Genomic DNA, 13,673 nt, shown 5'->3' with positions numbered 1-13,673 from the left:
AGGTCAGTGGGGAGTTCCTGAGCTTGGAACAAGGTACAAAGAGGATAATTGGGGCACCAAGGATGGGGACAGCTGCCTGTACACAGGCCAGGAGTCTGAACTTCCTGAGCCCTGAGCCAGTGGTAGTGACCCAGGGAATGCCAAATGCTGGCAACCAGCCAGGGAGCACAGGGAGGTCTCCTTGCTCCTGACGCATAGGCGCTCCAGGGCATGACGCCAAGGCCAGCTTCATGGGCATGGGACCAGTGTAGCCATGTGGGGGCCCAGAGGAACCCCCTCCATGGGCTCTGATGCTCTAAGATTTCCTTCTTAAAATTCTTCATGCTGGTGAGATGGCTCAGTTAGCAAATACTTACTGTGAAGACATGAGGACTTGATATCCAGCACTCATGTAAAATCTGGCTCCAGTGGTACATTTCTGCAATTCCAGTGCTGGGCAGGCTGAGAGAGGGGAACTCTGTGGTTTGCTGGATAACTAGCCTAGACCAACCAGCGAACTCCAGATTCAGTGACAGACCCTGTGTAGCAGTCACCTTCTTGTTTCTGGGACAGTACGCCCGACCAAAAGCAACACATAGGAAGAAAAGATTTATTTTGGCTTATAGTCTCGAGAGGAAGTTCCCTCGTGGTAGGGAGAGCATGGTAGGCAGAGCTGAGGCTATATGTCACACCTTGCCACAGCAGCTGGGAGGGAGCAGCAAGAGGGTGCAAGCTCTGAAGCCAGGATGGCAGAGCTAGTAAATTTCAAGGTCTACCCCCAGTGACACACCTCCTCCATCAAGGCTCCACATCCCAAAGGGTCCAACAACTGGTAATTGAGTATGAGGCATAGTCACAAATACATGAGGCAATGGGGGACATTTCACACTCAAACCACCACACCCTGTCTCCAAAAAAAAAAAAAAGAATAGCCACATTATGTTTGTATGTTCAGAAGTGAGCGCTTTGTGCAGTGCCAACCTTTATCTGTCACCCTTGACTGATGGCTGCTGTTAGGATCAACGCTGAGATGATAGGGAAGGCACAGTCTTACTTTGAGGATTTTTCAGGACTTTGTTCATCCTGTTTTTCCTGTCTTCCACCTCCTGGAGTCATTAGCGGTACTCACTTTTTGGAATTTTGTTGTTCTGGTCACAAACTACTTGGTTTCTGCTGGTGTGAACCTAAATCTTATCCCTGAGATCTTCTACTCGCTGTTCATGTTATTTTGTGTATGTTTGTTATTTATCTTTTGAGGTAAAGGTTCAGTTTAGGAACAGTATGACCAGTGTGGGGATGGGAAAGTGGTCAAAGTCTCATTATAGCTGATGTTTTTGTCTCTCTCCTCCTACCCCAAAGAAAATTTTTAAAAAATAAAAGTAAAAAAATAAGGTGGAAAAGAATTATAGGAGATACCCATGTCAACTCCGGCTCCACATGCATGAACACACACCTGCATGCCTATACACCTACACCCCCCGCCACACACACAAATTATGATCATTTTATCATTTGAATGTGTGGCCTGTGAGTGAGGTAAGATGAGGACAGTAGGGCAAAGGCCCCAAAACCCTCAGCTCCATGAAGTATGCCCTCCTCTGGGTTGTGCTGTCACCTCCTCAGAATGAGGCTTGGCAACCTGCTCCCTTCCCCAACCCAAGGACCCATTCCATCAGGGTGCCAAGGAGCAAGGCCTTCCAAAAGACAGTGGGCAGAGACATTGCCCACAAGTCCCATCCCTCAGGGTGTCAGCTGTCCTGAGTTTCCGATCTGCAAGGCCCATCAACTGGCAAGTTATTGCTGCTTGAGGAATAGTCTAGAACAGTGCTAGAGGCAGGCTCTGGGCTCCCTGCAAGGGACAGTGCACTGAATCCCCACATCACCCCTCTGGCAAGTATATCAGTGGCTTTTCTGTTTCTGTGACAAAGCACCCGACAAAAGCAACTTAAGGAGGTCGGGCTTGTTTAGGCTCATGGTAGAGGGCACAGTCTGTCGCGGGCAGGAAATCGTGGTGACAGAAGTGTAAGACAGCTGGTTCCATTGTGTTCATGAAGCAGAGACAGATGAACACTCATGCTAAGCTAGCTTCCATCCTTTTTTTTTTTATTATTATTCAATCCAGATCCCAGCCCATAGAATGGTGCTACCTATAGTCAGGCTAAGTCTTCCCACCTCATAACCTAATTTAGAAACTCCCTAACTGACATGCCCTAGGTTTGTGTCCTAGGTGATGCTAGCTCCTATCAAGATGACAATCAATATTAATAACATGCCCAGTTTACAGACTTGGAGCTTGATGACTAGAGATGTTAACAAGTTAAGCTTATGAGATGCTAAGGGGACATAGCTTGTCTGTGGTACAACGGGGATTCAGATGTGGACATCTGAGCTCCGGGGCTTATTCTGAACCAAATGAACCTTCTTGTTACTGGGACAAACAACCAGACCAAAGCGGCTGCTGGGCTTGTAGTTGTGAGGGGAAGCTCCATGGTGGCAGGGGAAAGCATGGCATGAGCAGAGGCTGGACTTCACCTCTGCCACAGCAGTAGAAAATGGCAGCAAGAGCTCAATTTATAATAGCTGGGAAATGGAACCAGCCTAGATGTCCCTCAACAGATGAGTGGGTAATGAAGATGTGGCACATTTATACAATGGAGTTCTACTCAGCGGTAAAGAAAAATGAAGTTATGAAATTTGCAGAAAAATGGATGGACCTGGAAAGTATTATACTAAGTGAGGTAACCCAGGACCAGAAAGCCAAGCGCCACATGTTCTCTCTCATATGTTGATCCTAGCTGCAGATGACTGGGCTTCTGCGTGAGAATGAAAATACTTAGTAGCAGAGGCCAGTAAGTTAAAAAGGAGACATAAAGGGTAGAGAAAGGAAGGGAAGAGGATACTTAATAGGTTGATATTGTACATATGTAATTACAATGAATGTAATGGGGAGGTAATATGATGGAGAATGGAATTTCAAATGGGAAAGTGTGGGGGTGGGGAGGGAGGGAATTACCATGGGATATATTTTATAATCATGGAAAATGTTAATAAAAATTAAAAAAATAAAAATTAAAAAAAAATAAATAAATCAAGAATTGGATTCTGAAAAAAAAAAAAAGAAAAGAAAATGGCAGCAAAAGAACAAGCCAAGTTCTGGCAAGGGGAGCTGGCTCTAACACCCCTAAGCCTGCCCCCAGAAATACAACTCCTCCAGCAAGACTCCACCTCCAAATGGCCACCAGCTAATGATCAAGCACACAAAACACATGAGTTTGTGGGGGACACTTGATGCAAACCACCACAGAACTTTCCTCCCTCCTAGAAAATAGTCCCCAAAACCTTGACTGAGTTATCACAGGGATCATTGGTCTTGGTTGAAATCAGTGGATGTGAACATGATGGGAAGGAAGAAAGCAGAAGTCCAAAGTCAATGCCAAGAGTCCCCAGCAGCTGTGGGAGAGCTGGGAGAGCTCAGGAGTAGGGAAAGTAGGGAGTTATGGTAATGAAATGATAAGGGGACACAGCTGGTCTATGGTACAGCTGGGATCCAGATGTGGGATCCAAAGCCTACTAATCTGAACCAAAGGAACTTTCCTCCCTTCTAGAAAATGAGCCCAAAGATCTCAGCATGGGTAAGACATGGGGCACTGACCTTTGGTGAAATCATTGAATGTTAACATGGTGGGAGAGAAGAAAATAGAAGCCCAAAACCCTTGTCCAGAACCCCAGCGTGTGCAGGACAGCTCAGCAGCATGTGCAGGACAGCTCAGCGTGTGCAAGATAGTTCAGTGTGCAGGACAGTTCACTGTGTGCAGGACAGCTCAGCATGTGCAGTAAAGCTCAGCATGTGCAGGGCAGCTCAGCGTGTGCAGGGCAGCTCAGCGTGTGCAAGACAGCTCAGCGTGTGCAGGACAGCTCAGTGTGTGCAGGGCAGCTCAGCATGTGCAGGGCAGCTCAGCGTGTGCAGGATAGTTCAACGTGTGCAGGGAAGCTCAGCATGTGCAGGGAAGCTCAGCGTGTGCAGGGAAGCTCAGCGTGTGCAGGACAGCTCGATGTGTGCAGGACAGCTCAGCGTGTGCAGGATAGTTCAACGTGTGCAGGGAAGCTCAGCATGTGCAGGACAGCTCAGCATGTGCAGGGAAGCTCAGCATGTGCAGGACAGCTCAGCGTGTGGAGAACAGCTCAGCGTGTGCAGGATAGTTCAACGTGTGCAGGACAGCTCAGCATGTGCAGGACAGCTCAGCGTGTGCAGAACAGCTCAGCGTGTGCAGGACAGCTCAGCGTGTGCAGGGCAGCTCAGCGTGTGCAGGACAGCTCAGCGTGTACAGGACAGCTCAGCGTGTGCAGGGCAGCTCAGCGTGTGCAGGACAGCTCAGCGTGTGCAGGGCAGCTCAGCGTGTGCAGGACAGCTCAGTGTGTGCAGGGCAGCTCAGCGTGTGCAGGGCAGCTCAGTGTGTGCAGAATCGGGGACAGGACAGGAAGAAGGAACTGAAGGGGACTCAGCAAACTTCCTGCCACTGGACTCCCAACTTGCTCCTCCACCACCAGCTCCTGTCCCCGTATAAGGTCTAGAAACCTATCAGCAGCCATCTCCTGACCCTCAGGAAGGCAGAAGCAGTAGGCACTGCTGAAGACAAAGTTACTGGCTATAAATATGGCTCATGATTATCATTCTGTGGGAGAAGGCCGGAAGATGAGTCTCCCAGATGGTCTGAGCCAGGACATGACAAAAAAAAAAAAAGTGTGGGGGGCAGAGGAGATGACTTAGCAGGTAAAAGTGCTTGCTCTGTAAGCATGAGGATGTGAGTTCAGTCCCTCACAGCACCCATGTGAATGTGCTGGGTGTGGGCTGGAGGGATGGCTTAGTGGTTAAGGCATTTGCCTGCAAAGTCAAAGGACCCAGGTTTAATTCCCCAGGACCCACATTACCTAGATGCACAAGGGGGTACACGCGTCTGGAGTTCATTTACAGTGGCTGGAGCCCTGGCGTGCCTATTCTGTCTCTCCCTCTTTCTCTGTCAATAAAATTTTTTTTAAAGTGCTGGGTGTGTTCACACATGCCTGTAACCCCAGCTCTGAAGGTGATGGAGGCAGAATTGCTGGGACTTATGGGTCACTCAGTCTAACCAGAAAACAGCACAAGTTCCTGGTTCAGTGAGAGACTCTGTCTCACGGAGAAAAGGTGGACGATCTGTAGAGGACGGTCCTGGAAGTCTGCCTCTGGCCTCTGTACCCATGTGTATAGGACTTGCATCTACGTACACACACCACACATTGCACACACATGTGCACGTGTATGTGTGCACACACACAGAAAAAGAAAGAACAAAATGGGACTGGAAATATGGCTTAGTGCTTAAAGGTTCTTGCTTGCAAAGCCTGCTGGCCCAGGGTTCAATTCCCCAATCACCCACATGAACCAGACACAAAAACGTGGCACAAACATCATGGTGCTCATTTGCAGTGACAAGAGGTCTTGGCACACCCATATACACTCCCCACATGTGTACACGCACTCACATAAAAATAAACAAAGTTGGGGGCTAGAGAGGTGGCTTAGCCATCAAGGTGTTTGCCTGAAAAGCCAAATGACACAGGTTCTATTCCCCAGGACCCACATAAGCCAGATGTACAAGGTGATGTATGCATCTGGAGTTTGTTTGCAGTGGCTGGAGGTCCTGACATGCCCATTGTCTCTCTCTCTCTCTCTCTGCTTCCTTTCCTCTCTCACTCTCTCAAATAAATAAATAAATAAAATAAAAATGAATATTTTTTAAAAAATAAAATGTGAGGCATCTATAGTGATGACAACAATAATATTAGCACACAGATATCCACAATTCTCCTTCCTGCCCAGGCCTGGAGGCTGGCCTCAGATCCAGCTGGTTCAGAAGGAACATTGCCCTCCTAGAGAGAGCGCCTTCCGCCACCCATCGCGGCCTAGGGGAAAGGACCCCCGTCAGTCTCCAGCATAGGTAGTTCTGGGCCTGGCCACATCCAGCCCAAGCCAAACCCAGAGGCCGCCCAGAATCATTTTTTTTAATTCTTTTGCAATCAGCATTTTCTTTCTTCATTTGCTGGTTGAATAATGCAGCCTGTAAGAAAAGGGCCCTCAGCACAATTCTGGTGCTCGTTTACAATGGAAATTGGGAAAACGGCAAAACGCACACTGCAAAATGCATTTAAAAGAAGATGATTCAATTGGATTTGGCAGCTCTGATATTCAGGACCAGAAGGAGAAAATCTGTCTATGATTTGAACATGTATAATTAAGATGAAAGTCTTAAGTACCGGGTGCATTTCTTAAGATGTCACCGTCTCTGTTGACTCCGGGCGTTCTGATCAGTGGTGCAGAGCATTTATTTCTGAAATTTGAATAGCTCTGAGTGAGATGCCTTTTTAAAACCAGCCCCATGGAGCCACGTCAGTCCCTGACACCGCTCCACGAAGGCAGCAGCGGCGAGGCAGAAAAGGCAAAGAGCTTGTCGGGTTGTGTCCTCCTCTTCCCGGAGCCGCGTCCCTTGCCCTCGCAGGCTGAGGTGCATGCAGAACTGGATCCACCCTGTGGGTCCTATTTTGGTTCTACTGGAATTGCCAGGGCTCTGGGAACCCAGCTCTATCCTGAAAACTAGAACGTGCACTTTGAATACTGGACTGTGAGCTTTAAAAGAGGAAACCAATGGTTTAGTGGTTAAGGTGTTTGCCTGCAAAGCCAAAGGACCTCGGTTCAATTTCCCAAGACCCACGTAAGCCAGATGCACAAGGTTGCCCATGCATTTAAAGTTTGTTTGCAGAGACTGGAGGCCCTGGTGCACCCATTCTCTCTCTCTCTCCCTCTCTCTCTCTCTCTCTATCTCCTGTGTGCCTCTTTCCCTTTCTTGCTCTCTCAAATAAATAAATAAAAGAGGAAAGCAGGGCTGGAGGATGGCTGAGAGGTTAAGGCGTTTGTCTGCAAAGCCAAAGGATCCAGGTTCAGTTCCCCAGGACCCACGTTAGCCAGATGCACAAGGGGGCGCATGCGTCTGGAGTTCGTTTGCAGTGGCTGGAGGCCCTAGATGTGCCCATTCTCTCTCTCTCCCTCTTTCACTGTCAAATAAATAAAATTCATTTAAAAAAAAAAGAAGAAAGCAAACAGGGTACAGCGGTCCCCCTCCATCTATGGTTTCATTTGCTGGGGGTTCAGTTTTGTCAATGAACCTGGTCCAAAGACATGAAATGGAAAGTGCCAGAAAGAAACCAATTAGAAATTTGAAATTGTGTACCGTCTGTGTGACACGATGAAATCCCTCACTGCGCCCACTCCATCCTTCCTGGGACCTGCTGTCCCTTTGCACGGTGTATCTACGTTGTATATATTCCTTGCCTGTTGTCACTGAGTAGCCATCTTGCTTCTCACATCGATCTTTTGTTAAGGTGCCACAGAGCTATGTTCACGTAACCCTTCCACAGTAGCCTAACGCTATGTCACAGTGCCTGTGTCACCCATCACGGCACACTCCATGTAGGTACCATATTATTCCAGGTCACCCCAAGAAAGAGGGTGAGGATAGTACAAAAAAATGAGAGAGAGAGAGAGAATGGGCACACCAGGGCATTCAGCTGCTGCAAATGCACTCCAGATGTGCCCCTTGTGCACATGTGTGACATTGCACGCTTGTGTCACTGTACATCTGGCTTATGTGGGACCTGGAGATTCAAATGTAAGTCCTTCTGCTTCGCAGGCAAGAGTCTTAACCGCTAAGCCATCTCTCCAGCCCCCAAAAGATATTTTGAATGAGCGACAACATGAACATACCTTCTATTAGAGTGCATCGTTGTGATTGTTTGATTTTATTACTAGTCGTCAATATCCTATAGTGCCTGGTTTATAAATCAAACTTTACCATTAGCTATGTATGTCTGTGTAGTATAGATACATACAAAAAACGCAACATGCACACGTTTGGCACTGTTGTGCTTTTAATGTATGCCCCCCCACCAGGCTTATGTGCTTGGATGCTTGGTCCCCAGATGTTTTGAAAGGCTTGGAACCTTTAGGAGGTGGAGCCTTGCTGGAAATGTGGATCACTAGGGATGGGCCTTGAGGCTTTATAGCCCAATCCCCCTTCCTGTGTGCTTTCTGCTTCCTGATTGTGGAGGAAATGGGCCTTGAGAGCTGCTTAACAATACAACTGCACACTTCCCCTGCTATGGTGGGCTGTATCACCTCAAACTGTGAGCCAAATAACTCTGTTCAGCCCTGTGTTGCTTCTTGGTGTTTGGTCACGGCATGTGAGAAGTTTTGTGTGATGAGCTGGAGAAATGGCTTAGAGATTAAGGCACTTGACTTCAAAGACTATGGACCAGGTTCGATTCCCAAGGACCCATGTAATCCACATGCACAAGGTTGTGCATGCTTCTGCAGTTTGTTTGCAATGACTGAAGGCCCTGGGATTTTCTCTCTCTCTCTCTCTCTCTCTCTCTCTCTCTCTCTCTCTCTCTCTCTCTCTCATAAATTTTTAAAAGCTAATAAAGGGCTGGAGAGATGAGTTAGCAGTTAAAGCACTTGCCTAGAAGCCTAAGAGCTCATACTCGAATCTTCAGGTCTCACATAAGCCAGATACACAGTGACACAAGTGTGCAATGTTGCACATGTGCACAAGAGGGCACATGCATCAGGAGTTTGTTTGCAGCAGCTGAAGGCCCTAGCACACCCATTTGCACCCCCCCCCCTCTCAAATAAAAACAAAAGTTTAAAAAATAAAAAGTCCTATGTGCGGTTTCAGGCATACTCTGGGGCCTGGATGTTTCTCCTGATGATGAAGGCAACACTGTGAGAAAAGCCCTGCTAAAGTGTAATGGGGTGCTTTGGGGTTCAGGAAAGTCCTTGGACCCTAAACTGTAGGTTCATGCCTAATTTAAATCAACAAATTGAATAAAATAAAACTGAGAAGAATAATTGTTAAATTATCATATTTACTGGTGGAAGTACAGAGCCAAGGAAAGATGCCTACGTGGCTAGAGATCCCCTGTGGAGGGCCTGGGAAAACCATGACAAGAAAAGAGAAAAAAGAAAGTTCAAAGAGCTCCTGCCATGTGGGGACCTAGCAGAGGTAAAGAGCTCATGAGGAGAGTAAGGGTTGGGTGGGCCTCCCCTCAGCTTTGCCCAGCTGGACAGAGCTGAGGAGACACTCATCAGCAGCTGGAGGTTCCCAAGTTGTCAGACATCTCAGAGACAGTGTTCTCCCCTCAGAATGTGTTTATAGCCTTATGGTGCTGGGCCCTATCTTCCGGCTCAGCTCACCTGAGGGACAGCTGACTGGTCTGGGCTAGGGGCTGTGTCAGGAAGAGGCTAGCCATTATGCAAAATTCTGGTGGCTAAACCTTGACCAACCACAAAGTTAGGACTAAATTTCAATCCTAGGAGAGACCTCCCTCCTAGGAGGAGGCCCAGGTTGTTTGTAGAAAAGCAGATATAGGGAAGAGATAAAAAGTCAGATCCTGGCTCAAAGACATTCCTGCTGTAAAAAAAAAAAAAAAAAAAACCTGGGCTGGAGAGATTGCTTAGTGGTTAAGCGCTTGCCTGTGAAGCCTAAGGACCCCGGTTCAAGGCTCGATTCCCCAGGACCCACGTTAGCCAGATGCATAAGGGGGTGCACGCATCTGGAATTCGTCTGCAGTGGCTGGAAGCCCTGGTGCACCCATTCTCTCTCTCTCTCTCTCTCTCTCTCTCTGTCTGTCTCTTTCTCTGTCTGTCGCTCTCAAATAAATAAAAATAAACAAAAAAAAATTAAAAAATTAAAAAAAAAAAACCTTTCAGGATGGCTTAACGGTTAAGGTGCTTGCCTGCAAAGCTAAGGACCCAGGTTCAATTCCCCAGGACCCACATGAGTCAGATGCACAAGGTGGCACATGGGTCTGGAGTTGGTTTGCAGTGGCTGAAGGCCTGGCATGCCCATTCTGTATATATATATATCCTGACTACCTTTCATTAGGAACCAGGAGAGCAGGGTCAAGCCTCAGGTAACTGTGGGATCTGGGATCTCTCTGAGCCTCAGTTTCCTGGTCTACAAAATGGGGTAAAATAATGGAATCACCCTCATAGAAGAATTTGAAGAATCAGGAAGCAAAAAGTGTGGTCTGCTGTAGGAGCTGAGGGGTAGAGGCAGCGGCTCATTCAAAGTCAAAGGCTGGCCACCTTCAAGAAAGAGGTAAGGACAATGTGTCATGGGGACTCCTCTCTTTCCCCCATCTGAACAGGAAAACAATACCTATAGCTCCCAGTGGTCCAGATGGATGATAAGCTATCAGGTCACGTGACAGCCTACCACTTGTGAGTCATCTCTGCTTCCACAAAGATTTCCTGTACCGCCAGCAGCTCTCACTGAGTCATCTCAAGCTGCAAGAGAGGTTTGTCATGACACTTCGCTGTCCTATAGATCATAAAGCAAAGGCCTCCCAGGCCAGAGAGCAGACAGGAGATGATTTGAGATGGATTCAAAGAGCTGGCAGAGGACAGCAAAAGGAACTGTGGATCACGTATAGCACGAGCCTTACTGGTATTCACACAGACGATCCCACTGCTGTGTCCTAATTCTTTCATACAAGTTTTTTAAAATTTTTATTTATTTATTAGAAATAGAGTGAAAGAGGCAGATAAAGAGAATGGGCACACCAGAACCTCCAACCACTGCAAACTAACTCCAGATACTTGCGCCACCTTGTGCATCTGGCTTATGTGGGTCCAGGGGAATTGAATCCAGGTCCTTTGGCTTTGCAGGCAAACTACTTCACCACTAAGATATCTCTCCAGCCCTCATACAAGTTTTGTTTTGTTTTGTTTTGTTTTGTTTTGTTTTGTTTTGTGGGGGAGAGGTGGTATTGAGGTAAGGTCTCACTGTAGCCCAAGCTGACCTAGAACTCACTCTGTAGTCCCAGGCTAGCCTCATGCTCATAGCACCCCTCTGGAGCCCACCTGTACTTTGTGCAGGAAGGAGGAAAGGCCTTGAAGGGAAGTTGAAGAAGAGAGAAGATCCTCTAGACTCGGGCAGCTGCACAGGCCAGCCCTGGAGACATCTCAAGGATGGCTGAAAGACCTCCAGATTGACGGAACTCCACAGCACTCTGACCAGCACTGCCCCATGTGTGCAGCCTGCAGAGAAAGCCCTGCCTGATCCCCAAAGCCAACACTTGGGGTGGTTTGAATCAGATGGTCCTCAGACATGTGTGTGATTTCAATGTTTGGTCCCCAGCTGGTGGAAACTTGGGAGGTGGAGCCTTTCTGGCAGAGGTGTTGCTAGGGGAGGCTTGGGGGTATTATAGCTAACATCCCCTTTGTCAGCTCAGCTCACACTTGCTGCTTTCTGCCAGCTGCTGTGGCAAGAAGTGATGTCCAGCCTCTGCTCTGCCATCCATTCCCTGCCATGCTAAAAACTTCTCCCCAAGACTGTAAGAGAAAAGAAACCTTTTCCTCCTATCAGCTGCTTCTGCAAGAGCATTTACTCTTAGCAGCTAGAAGGTAACAACAATAGCATCACATCATGTAACCCAAGTAACCCTGCCCTCCTCACCCCAAGAGTAGCAGCTGGCAGTAGTGGGTATAATTTGGGCCAGTTCTACACAGGGGGTGAGGAACTGAGACTTGATGTGGCTCAGAAGAGAGTCACAGTGCAGACCCAGTTCTTGCTTGCCTAGACCAGACCACTGGCCACATTGCCCACCTGGGTTCTGGGGTGTCAGAATTAAAGTAGGGTAGCTTTAAGTGCCCGAGCTGCCACTTCTCACCCATGTGACCTTTGGGAAGTTCCTTAACCTCTTCCGGTCTCTAGCTTATCATCTGTCAATAGAGGTAAAAGTGTATCCTCAGAGGTGTGTGAGAAAGCTGGCCTGGTTGAGCAGGTACTGAGGGATAAAGGTCTGGCCCTGCTCAAATGACTCAGAGTTTTAGATGGTATTCCTTTATTAGCACCAGCTACCTTGGGGTGGGCAGGAGTTCTCAGAACAAAAGAAATTCAGGGGGCTTAAGAGATGGCTTAGTGATTAAGGCACTTGCCTGTGAAGCCTAAGAACTCATGTTCAAATCTCCAGGTCCCATGTAGCCAGACACAAGCATGCAATGTTGCACTTGCGCACAGGGGGCTCTTGTGTCTGGAGTTTGTTCACAACTGGCTGAAGGTCCTGGCATGCGCTCTCTCTCTCTCTCTCTCTCTCTCTCTCTTCTCTCTTAAAATAAAAGAGAGAAGTTTTTTACTCTATCGCCTTTTAAGGGGAGGGTCTCTAGCTAGAGATAAGGCCTTGCTATGGGGTGGACGTGACGCAGGTTAGAGGTGAGCACAGGAGAGATTATGACGTCATAAATGAAAGTTCATGCTGTCCTGCCCAGGCAGGCAGCTTTCTGTGACTGTGGTGCCAGGGGTCAGGAGGAACTTCAGGGGGCATGGCTGCCTTGTCTCCATAGAACTAACCTGTCTTCTTAAAGGATCTGTGTCTATGATCTAACATTAAGTACTCCACATGACCTTGTCCTTCTCTTTCCTTCCCTTCCTCTTTCTTTCTCTTCCTTCCCTTCCCTTCCTGATTTCCTCTCACCCCATCTGCCTCCCTTTCCTTCCTCAAAGTGACTAGAAGCTCAGGCCATGGTGATGGCCCGTTCTTCATGGGTCACCCCTGGTACCATGTGCTTCCCCAACAGAATAATGGCTATATACCCAGCAATTCCATCTGACAGGGACACGGGGCCCGTCAGAGTCTCAGGAAAGCCCTTTGGCCCCTTCCCCAAGAGTAGCAAGAAAGAACCCACAGGTCTCTAATCCAGAGATTTCCAGTGCAGCAGTGTGAAAAACTGATGTTTCTGGTCTCACAAGCCTTGTTTTTACTTTTCACCTTCCAAACCGGGCAAAGCTGATCAACCCTGAAGCAATCCTGACAAGAGCAGAAACATCCAAAAGAACATGAAAAGAAATGCTATCCAGGAAAGCTTAGGTCTTCAGGGAAGGATGCCAGGCAGTGGCTTCTGGGTGCAGGCTTGTTACACCAAGCACTCCAGAGGAGACCAAAGACAAAGGACAGGCCTGGCTAACATTTGTCCTACAGTGTTCGGTTGATGATCAACCTCGTGGAAGCTGCAGCTAGGGGAGTTGGCGATGGATCTCAGGAGCCCACTGGCAAGTGGACAGTGCCAGGAGTGTCCCAGAGGTCAGAATCTGAGGTCCATGGTGCCTTTGGGGTTTCCGTGCCTCCCACTAGGTATTCAGGGCATCACCTGATTTTAGCACTTCCCCTACTGGGAAGGCCAGAGGCAGACAACATGAGGGTAAGTGCCCTTTTAACGTGGAAGAGAGTCCACAGGACTTGGGAGGCTAGGGAAGGAGAGAAGAGAGGCTTAGCATTTCATTCACAGCTGATCTTCCAAATCAATGACATGGTGAGAAGGAGAGGAGGAGGTTGGTACCATTGGAAAGGCTGTCCTCAGCGTAACATAAAATAACCAATGGAGTCCATGGCCAGTGGTGGTGTATTCAGCCTCACACGGAAGTCCATGCTGCCATGAACTTCCAAACCAGACACCATTTATGGGAGAAACAGGATTTATTTCAGGCTTACAGATCCAGGGGAAGTTCGATAAGGGCAGAAGAAGCTGGCCCTCTTTCACAGATCCAAGCACAGAGACACCATCAAACAGCCAGCACCACAAGCTAGCAAGTTGTTTCATATCT

General features: G+C 48.1%; 1 non-coding gene across 1 annotated transcript; it reads left to right on the top strand.

The window, feature by feature from the left end:
- Positions 1-910: 910 nt before the first annotated feature.
- On the top strand, positions 911-988 carry LOC123463824. The gene has a single exon (XR_006639198.1). It is a non-coding gene; the product is annotated as a small nucleolar RNA SNORD83 (small nucleolar RNA).
- Positions 989-13,673: the final 12,685 nt, after the last annotated feature.

Source organism: Jaculus jaculus, chromosome 9 (assembly GCF_020740685.1).
Source record: "Jaculus jaculus isolate mJacJac1 chromosome 9, mJacJac1.mat.Y.cur, whole genome shotgun sequence".
NCBI lineage: Eukaryota > Metazoa > Chordata > Mammalia > Rodentia > Dipodidae > Jaculus > Jaculus jaculus.
Note: the sequence above shows the minus strand (reverse complement) of the source record. Positions and strands in the feature narration are given on the sequence as shown.